Source organism: Phoenix dactylifera, chromosome 3, assembly GCF_051530095.1.
Source record: "Phoenix dactylifera cultivar Ajwa chromosome 3, Ajwa_hap1_PhDact_Kaust_v1.1, whole genome shotgun sequence".
Classification (NCBI taxonomy): Eukaryota; Viridiplantae; Streptophyta; class Magnoliopsida; order Arecales; family Arecaceae; genus Phoenix; species Phoenix dactylifera.
In genome coordinates, this window is record NC_143192.1 from 32217594 (window position 1) to 32226722 (window position 9129).

At 41.3% G+C, this 9129-nt stretch overlaps 1 pseudogene; it reads left to right on the forward strand.

Annotated features, from left to right (window-relative positions):
* The first annotated feature begins 1897 nt into the window (after window positions 1-1897).
* On the forward strand, window positions 1898-5364 carry LOC103719382 (disease resistance protein RPM1-like; annotated as a pseudogene).
* The last annotated feature ends 3765 nt before the right edge of the window (window positions 5365-9129 follow it).

The following is a 9129-nucleotide window of genomic DNA, read 5'->3' on the forward strand; positions in this document are numbered from 1 at the left end:
CCTTATGGGCCGGGCCGGGCTCGGCCCGCTTCGTGCTGGGCCGGGCCGGGCCATGGGCGGCCCGACCCAATGCCCATCTCTACACAAGAGGGTCACTATGTAGTACTTTGGGAAAATTATAAGCATAACCCTTGGACTTAGGGTTTATCCCAAAGATACCCTCTCGACTTTAAAATTTTTCAATCGGGTCCTTTAAGTTTCTAAATTATTCTAAATCAATCCTATCGTTCATCTTCGTTAACAGAATGGTGTCATATGGCCATCACATGGTAGCATTAAATTGTATCATGGCAAAAATGTCGTTCATATCAGTTGTTTGTGGGGTGAAGTCCTAGGATAGATCTTAAAAAACTCTTAGTATACGACCCATAATTAAGGATCATGGGGCACACAGATCTCAAAGCATGCCGGGTCCCTTCATTCATCCAGCTGCACAGATCTCAAAGCATCCTTAGTATATGGCTCAAAGTTAAGGACCACTCAATGCATAGATCTCAAAACACCTTCTTTCATCTACTTGCACAAATCTCAAAGCACCCTTCGAATATGGCATGTAGCGAAAGATCAACCACTACACAGATCTCAAAGCACTCTAAACCTCTCCATTTGTCCGCTTGCATAGATGTCAAAGCAACCTTAGTACATGACCCATAGTTAAAGATAAGCGACTGTACAAATGTCAAAGCACACTACCTTCATTCATCTATCTGCACAGATCTCAAAGTACCCTTAGTATATGGCCCATAGTTAAGATTATTCGTATGTCTGCACAAACCTCAAAGCATCCTTAGTATATGGCCTATAGTGAAAGATCACCCCTACATGAATCTCAAAGAAATTCAAACCTCTTCATTTATCCACCTGCACAAATCTCAGAGCACCCTTATTATTTGACCCGTTGTTAAGGATCACCCGCCATGCAAATGTGAAAGCACACCGAGTCCCTTTATTGATCCACTGCATAGATCTCAAAGCACACCAAACCCTTTTAATTGTTCATCCACATATTGAAGAAAGTAAGGGTATTTGTAATGGCAAGTTAACACCATTGGTCAAGGAGCCGGAAGACCATTTTTAATAGACTGGAAACTTGATAGATCCATTTAGAACGTTTTAAGATTGAGGGGCTATCTCTCGGACGAGTAGAAAGGTGGCCCATTAACTTCCCCCAATATACAAATAAATAGATATGCTCATATTACATGATAGAGTTTATACTTTATAGACACCATGTTACTTGCTTAGAAACACTATGATGATATAATTAAAATGTAGGCAACCATGGTATGAGGTGATTTAGAGCACAATTTTTCGAATCTGCAACGGTCATCTTTTAAGATGACGTGCCAAGTGGCCATGAAATTGAAATGCAAATCGCTCCATTTTAAGAGTTCAAGTACTGGGTACTTTGAAGCAGGATACAATAAGTGAATGGAACTGGAAATGCAATTTGAAACTTTATTCAGGGAAAATGAGATTCACGATCGGTAGAATGTGAATATTTTAGTACGTAGCCTGATCAAAGAAATGCAATTCCAGCAGTTCTGCGTGCGAAAATAGGCTGGCCAGCAAAGTGTTGAAATTTCCACCTCGGCCTGCATCTAATGAACTGTTTAAAGATGTGTCGGTATGCAGGCCTATAGGTACATATAAGAAATCACTCGAAGGCACGAATAACTCGTAGAGTTACTTCTATCATAACAAAGCTTAGCTTGGGTTTTGATTATGTGGTAATTATATTTCCGTCTATTCTTTGCTTTTACTATTCTATTCCTCTTTTTCTTTCTCAATGCAAGAGTAATGCACCTTTTCTTTGCATCTGCATAACAAAGAAGAAGACGGAAGCAAAAGCAAGATCCTCAATGACACTCTTGGGTTTCATCCTTCCAGTCCGTAATGTTCCTTTTCTAGTTTCCACGTTCTTTTCCTTATTTTGTCTCAAAGTCAACAGTAAATTCCAATAATCGAAGCTAGGTATGACCCATTCTCTCTGCTTTGCTGATTCTCATACCTTCCTTCAAAGAAGAAAATGTTGCGAAAAAGTTGAGAACCGATGCATACTTTCATCATATATCCATGTGACAAAAGTGAAAAAGAAGGGAGAGGAATTCTCCTTTAGCTTCAGATTAAGCTGACGTCTCCTCCTTCTTGTTCCCATAGTTACACACCCAAGTTCCCTGAGATCAGTTAGCTCAAACATGGCGGAAGCTCTCGTAATGGCTGTGATGGAAAAGATAGTGTCTGACATCGCCGAAAAACCCGTCAAACCTGTATGTTCCAAACTACTCAAAGCAGTTCTACCATCGGAAGAAATTCACCGAAAAATGAAATGGTTTCATACTGAGTTTGGACTCATGAAAGCCTACATAAGATATGTGGATACAATGAAAGATGTTGACGAGCGATGGAAAGAATGGGTGAACATTCTAAGGGGCCTGGTCTACGAGTTCGAAGATATCATCGATGAATATGCCTATCTGGTGGGAGAGCAACATCAGCGTGGATTCTACGGTTCCCTTTATAGAACTTTCAGACACTGCAAGCATATCAAGGCCTGGCATGGCATCCGAGAGAAGTTACAAGAAGCTGAGGACAAACTTCAAAAACTCATAGAGCTGAAAGCCCGTTACAGCATCCCAGAGGGTCTAACTTCCACAGATGATTCTCTTGGAAGACACCCACACCTTAAAGAGGCTCCTTATTTCCCTGATGAAGGTGAGATTGTGGGCTTTGAGGCATACAAGAAACAGCTAGTAGGATGGCTGACTGATGAGGAACCTTTGCGCTCCATAGTTTCAGTATGGGGGATGGGTGGTCTGGGAAAGACCACTCTTGTTAATGATGTCTACGAAAGCCAAGAAGTCAGGCGACATTTTGATTGCAGAGCATGGGTACGTGTCTCCCAGAAATATACAGCCGAAGATCTAATGAGAAGACTCATCGAAGACCTCTTCCAGGAAAATCGTGATGTTCCTCCAGGCAACATTGACACAATGCCCTGCAACCGTTTGGCGGAGATACTTCGTAGTTATTTGCAACAAAAGAGGTATCTTATCGTCCTAGATGATATGTGGCACATAAATGTTTGGTCTGGTGAATTGAGTCGAGTGCTCGTAGATAGTAGATGTAGAAGTAGAATTGTTATAACAACTCGGAACAATGATGTAGCTAAACTAGCAGTTGAAAGCCGTGTTCTCGAGCTACAGCCATTGCAAGAGGATGACTCATGGAGACTCTTCTGTAACAAAGCATTCTGGAGATATGCGGACAGAAGTTGTCCTCCAGATCTAGAGTACTGGGCAAGACAAGTCTGGCAGAGGTGTCACGGCTTACCTCTTGCTATTGTGGCCGCAGGAAGCGCGCTGTCATATCGAGAGAAGGAAGAGGGGAGGATATTCTGTCAAGGCTTCGATTGGGAAGAGACTAGTATGCCGTTCTCCGAAAGGGTGGGAAATATATTGAAGCTCAGCTTCAGAGATCTACCCTATCATCTACAGAACTGCTTTTTATATTGCAGCATCTTTCCAGAGGATTATCTCATAAAGAGGAAGAGACTAATCCGGTAGTGGGTTGCAGAAGGTTTTGTTCGGAAAAGGAAAGGAATATCAAACGAAGAGGCAGCAGAGGAGAACCTCAATGAGCTCATTCGTCGATGTATGCTTCAAGTTGTGAGAAGGAATTATTTTGGTAGACCGAAGTTGTGCAGAATGCATGGTACTGTGAGAGAGTTAACTAGGAGAACATCTGAACAAGAATACTTCTGCAAGGTTTACGACGGTGAAGAAGCTGAATCGATCGGTGAAGCTCGCCGCTTATTAGTTCAAAAGGGCATCAATGATTTGGAGCCACACAGAGGTATGTCCAATGTTCGCTCTTTCTTAGTGTTTGACCTGACTAGTTTCTCTTTGCAGTCATGGATTTCAAGGTCAACTAGCTTTAGACTTTTGAGGGTTTTGGATCTAGAAGGTGTTCCCATTGAGACGGTTCCAGACGATGTGGCCATTTTATTCAACTTGCGCTACCTGGGTTTAAGGAGAACCTTGGTGAAGTAGCTTCCCAGATCCTTGGGAAGACTGCGAAACCTGCAAACCTTAGATCTTTATGATACTAAAATTGAGAAGCTGCCTCATGAGATAACTCAACTCAAGAATCTGCGGAATTTGTTCGTGGAGAGTGTTCGTGATCCAGTATTTGCCGAGTTGGCTAGTGATCCTGGTGTTAAAGCACCAAAAGGGATATGGAATTTGAATAACCTGCAGACTCTGCAATCGGTTGAAGCAGATGAAGACATGGTCCGGCACCTGGGCAATTTGACACAACTGAGAACCCTGAGAATAACCAGAGTAAGAGGCATGCATTCAGTGGAGCTGTGTTCCTCCATATCAAAGATGAGCCGCCTGGTCAGCCTGGACATTGTAGCCAGCGACGAAGGAGAAGCGCTGCAGCTGGAAGCTCTAAAGCCACCATCATACCTCTATGAGAAGCTCGATCTACGAGGGCAGCTAGAAGGTGGGGCGCTTCCTCGCTGGTTCAGTTCTCTGTCAGGCCTTCGGCATTTGGGATTGTCTTGGTCTAGGTTGAGAGAAGACCCGCTACCTTGCCTGCATGCACTGCCCAACTTGGCTGTTCTAGGCATGTACATGGCCTACGACGGACAGGAGTTGTGCTTCAATGCAGGAGGGTTCCCTAAACTCAAATTCCTAATGCTGGGTGGTTCGAAGCAGCTCGATTCAATAAGCATGGAGGAAGGGGCATTGCCAAGCCTGTCTGAGTTGTGCCTGCTGCGCTGCGGAGGAGTTAAGCTGCTACCTCAGGGCGTTGAACATCTAACAAGCCTCCAAGTTTTGTTCTTGATGGAGATGCCACTGGAATTCATAGAGAGAATGCGTGGAGGGAATGGGAACACGGAGGAGCGACAGAAGGTTCAACACATCCCCCTAATCAAGCATGTATTCAAGAGAGGAGACAGGTGGACATCAGAAACTCTTTCCTGAAACCCTCTTCAATCAAGGTTTATGTTGGCACATGAAAGGTTAGTATTTTATTCAGCTTCTCTTTTCCTGTGTGTTAAGTCACGCTTTCCAGTTGAGCATTTTTATTTTTTATTTTTTTTGTCCTCCCCTTTTCAGATCGCAATTCCACCATATTTGTTTATCTTTTCATCTGAAGCCCTGATTTTAAAACAAAGATAAGCATGTATGATAATCTAAAGACTGTATTTCATCCTCGGGACATGAGTGGTTCTTAGATCTTAAATGTGAGGAAAATAATCATTGTTCTAATCAGAAGGATGTACACAACGATATACTAACTACTTGGAGTCGATTGGAATGTGCACATGAGCTTGACAAACCCATGGCATGCATAAGAGATCTTCAAACTAGAGGGAACCATGTAGTTGGAACTTAGTCCACACACGTCCACTAACATGCACAGATATGTATGCATGTATGCAAGCACGCACGCATGCATGGATATATGAATGCATTTGCACATATATGAACTTATGTATGTTTGCATGTGTATTTACATGTGTATATATATCTATTCTTTATTCTAATGGTAACATGAAGGCAGTTTCTTTGCATTTCACCATTATTCAGTCTTTGCACAGTGTACAGGTACAAAGGAGTTTCTATTTTCTACTGTGCAAATTTTAGTCAACTGAAATTCATGAGAAACTTTTTAATTGGTAATTTTCAGAGCATAGCAGATGACATCTGGCTTGCTATTTGGTGTTGTGGTGTCTAAATTTGTTAGATCTGGCACGCTTCCTCAGTCAGAAGAGTCACAGATTATGAAAAACGTACAGAAATAAAATTTTGCTCAAACTAGTTGATAAATCTCACTTTATTTATTTATGCTAGGTTTAAACTGGGGACGGATGCATCTCTCTGGAAAGGGCAATTAGTATGCCATCTTGAGGAATCCACCAAGCAAGCTTGCATGTATCTCCAGAAGCCATCAGTCAGAATTTCTATTGCCATGTGTGGGTGTGCATGTCTGTGTGTGTTCCTATCACTACAACAAAAATAGTTTTTGCCGACTCTATATTGCCGACGCTAGATAAAAGCGTCGGCTAAATTTTTTCTCCCCACAGTAACCGCCGACGCTTCTAGGAAGCGTCGGCAAAAAAATATCTACCGACGCTTATAAGCGCCGGCTTAACGGAAAATACGACGACGCTTATAGAAGCGTCGGCAAAAAAACATCTACCGACGCTTATAAGCGCCGGCTTAACGGAAAAATACGACGACGCTTATAAGCGTCGTCGGAGTTTATCCCTCCCACAACAAAACCCAATCGACCTTCTCCCTCCGCTAGAGATGGGCACTGGGCTGGGCCGCCCACGGCCCGGCACGGCACGGCACGAAGCGGGCCGTGCCTGGCACGGCCCCTTTGATAGGGCCGTGCTGGGCTAGAGGTTCCTGGCCAGCGGGCCGTGCCAGGCACGGCCCGCTTCGGGCCTGGGCCGGCACGGCCCGGTCTAGGCCCGCGGGCCAAGCATGGCACGGCCCGCGGGCCAGCACGGCACGGCCCATAAGGGCCTGGGCCGGGCTGGCACGCGAGCCTGGCACGGTCCGGGCCTGGGCCCGGCTCGGCCCGATAAAATTTTTTTAATAAATTAATAAATATTGAACACTAAGAAATCTTGATTTATAAATATAAAGCCACCTTAATGGTGGGGGGTTTGGCATAGACCCCTACCAGTTTATTAATTTAAATCAAAATGGTACATGAAGGGAGGTTTGGACCTTGGTCTGACCTCTAGATTCTAGAATACAATAAGAAACTAAGAAAGGGCCGAGGTTTGGACCTTGGTCTGACCTCCAGAATACAATAAAAATGTACAATTATAAAAAATTAAGAAATCTTACTAATCATCAGTGATTCAGTGAATCAGTATTCAGTCTTCAGTCTTCAGTCTTCAGTCTTCAGTCTTCAGTCTTCAGTCTTCAGTAGTGTTTGTATCATCATCATCAGAGGATGTTGTATTATGTCCACCTTTATCTTGAAGTCTTGCCTCAGCATCCAGCCAATCCTTGAAGCAGAGAAGCATCTCCACCGTTTCGCCCGTCATCCTACTTCTCTTTTCGTCAAGAACACGCCGACCTGCACTAAAAGCGGATTCCGATGCTACCGTAGACATCGGCACAGCTAAAATATCGCGTGCAATTGCAGACATAACAGGATATTGATTTCTAACACTCTTCCACCAAGATAATACATCTAGATTCTCTATTTGATTTTCATCATATGCAGACTGAAGATCATTTCGTAAATAAAATTCTAGTTCACTACTTAAAGATGAAGAAGATGAAGAGGAACTTGAAGCATGTGTGTGTCTTCTCTGTGCAATGAATGAAAAAATAGATGACGAACGAGAACTACTAGAAGGAGGAATAGAGGTTTGTATTTGTGTTCTAGATCCACGAATTTTTTCATCATATATAGCATAAATATCATAAAGAAGTTGTCTTACCTCATCTTTAGCAGATTCAGCATCTTGATTCATATTTTCAGCGTATGCATCAAGTAAAATTAGCACGCCATTTAATTTAACTCTAGGATCAAATACAGCAGCTAAGTTATGCATAGGACATATCCTGTCCCAATACTCATTCCATTTAGATTCCATTAGGTGAATAATAGGCATTAAAACATCATCATATCTATGTTCTGCAAATTTTACTAATTATATATGCTTGTTGTAAAAATGAACATGAAGTAGGGTAATAAATACCAGAAAGAACATTGGTAGCATTATAAAAACTAAGCAAAAAATCTTCCAAAATTTTTCCTTTATTCCAATCAGTTTCAGTCAATGTAAATCCTAATCCACGATCATTAATATATGCACTTAATAAATTTTTATATGGGTATGCATCATGTATCATGCTATATGTGGAGTTCCAACGAGTAATTACATCAAGTTTAAATTTTTTAAAACGTTTACCATGATTTATGCATAATTTCTTAAATTCTTGAAGTCTTGATCTAGAAGCATGAATAAAAGAAACTGCATTTCTAATTTTTGAAATCACATCTTGAATCATGCCCATGCCAGCTTGAACAGAAAGATTTAAGATATGACATGCACATCTAATATGCAGTAAATTTCCATCTAATATGGGATGCAATGAGTCTTTTAATAATACAACAGCAGAATTATTATTAGATGCATTATCAAAAGTAATAGACATAATTTTATCATTAATATTATATGAACATGCAGTTTGATAAATTATATTTGAAATTTGTTGTCCAGAATGTGGAAAATCAAAAGCACGAAAAGCAAGAATACGTTTATTTAATTGCCAGTCATTATCAATATAATGAGCAGTAATGGCAATAAAACAATTACTACCTACAGATGCTGACCAAATATCAGAAGTTAATGAAATTTTTACATTTAAAGTAGAAAGTGTTTCAATTAAATTTTGTTTCATTGCTAAAAAATTGGTCATAGCTACTCTTCTAAATGTACGCCTACTAGTTCTTTTGTAAGCAGGTTGTAGGTTTAATTGAACATATTCTTCAAAATTAAAAGATTCACATAAACTAAAAGGTAATTCATCCTTAACTATCCATTTTACAAGTGCTTTTCTTTGATTTTCATGATTATATGCAAAATTACCTACAAGTAATCCCCCTTGTATATTAAGGCTACTTTGAGTTTGAGCATGAGAATCATGCATCCTATGACTCTCTTGATGTCTTTTTAAATGCCCTGTTCCCCCACTACTACTACAACTATAAAGTTTGGCACATTTTTTACATTTAGCTTTCCAGACTCCCTCAACCATAACTCTATCAAATTCATTCCATACAGTACTAGTCCTCTTACGAGAAGAGGTTTGACCTTCACTCGGTTCACCAGTTCTAGAGGAACTAGGAACAGGGGGTTGGGGATTAGTTTCTTCTCCCTCAGAAACAGGAATGCCAAACTGACTTTCCTCAAAAGATGACATATCTATGATTAATTCAAAAAATAAAAACTAACCGCAAGGAGGAATTGAGTAGAGGGTCGGAGGGCAGAGGCAGAGCCAAGATTCCGAGCTTCCTCTTGTGCTCTCAACAGAAGCGACCTTCTCTTCTCAACAGGAACCTCCTCTTGTGTAGCACTTG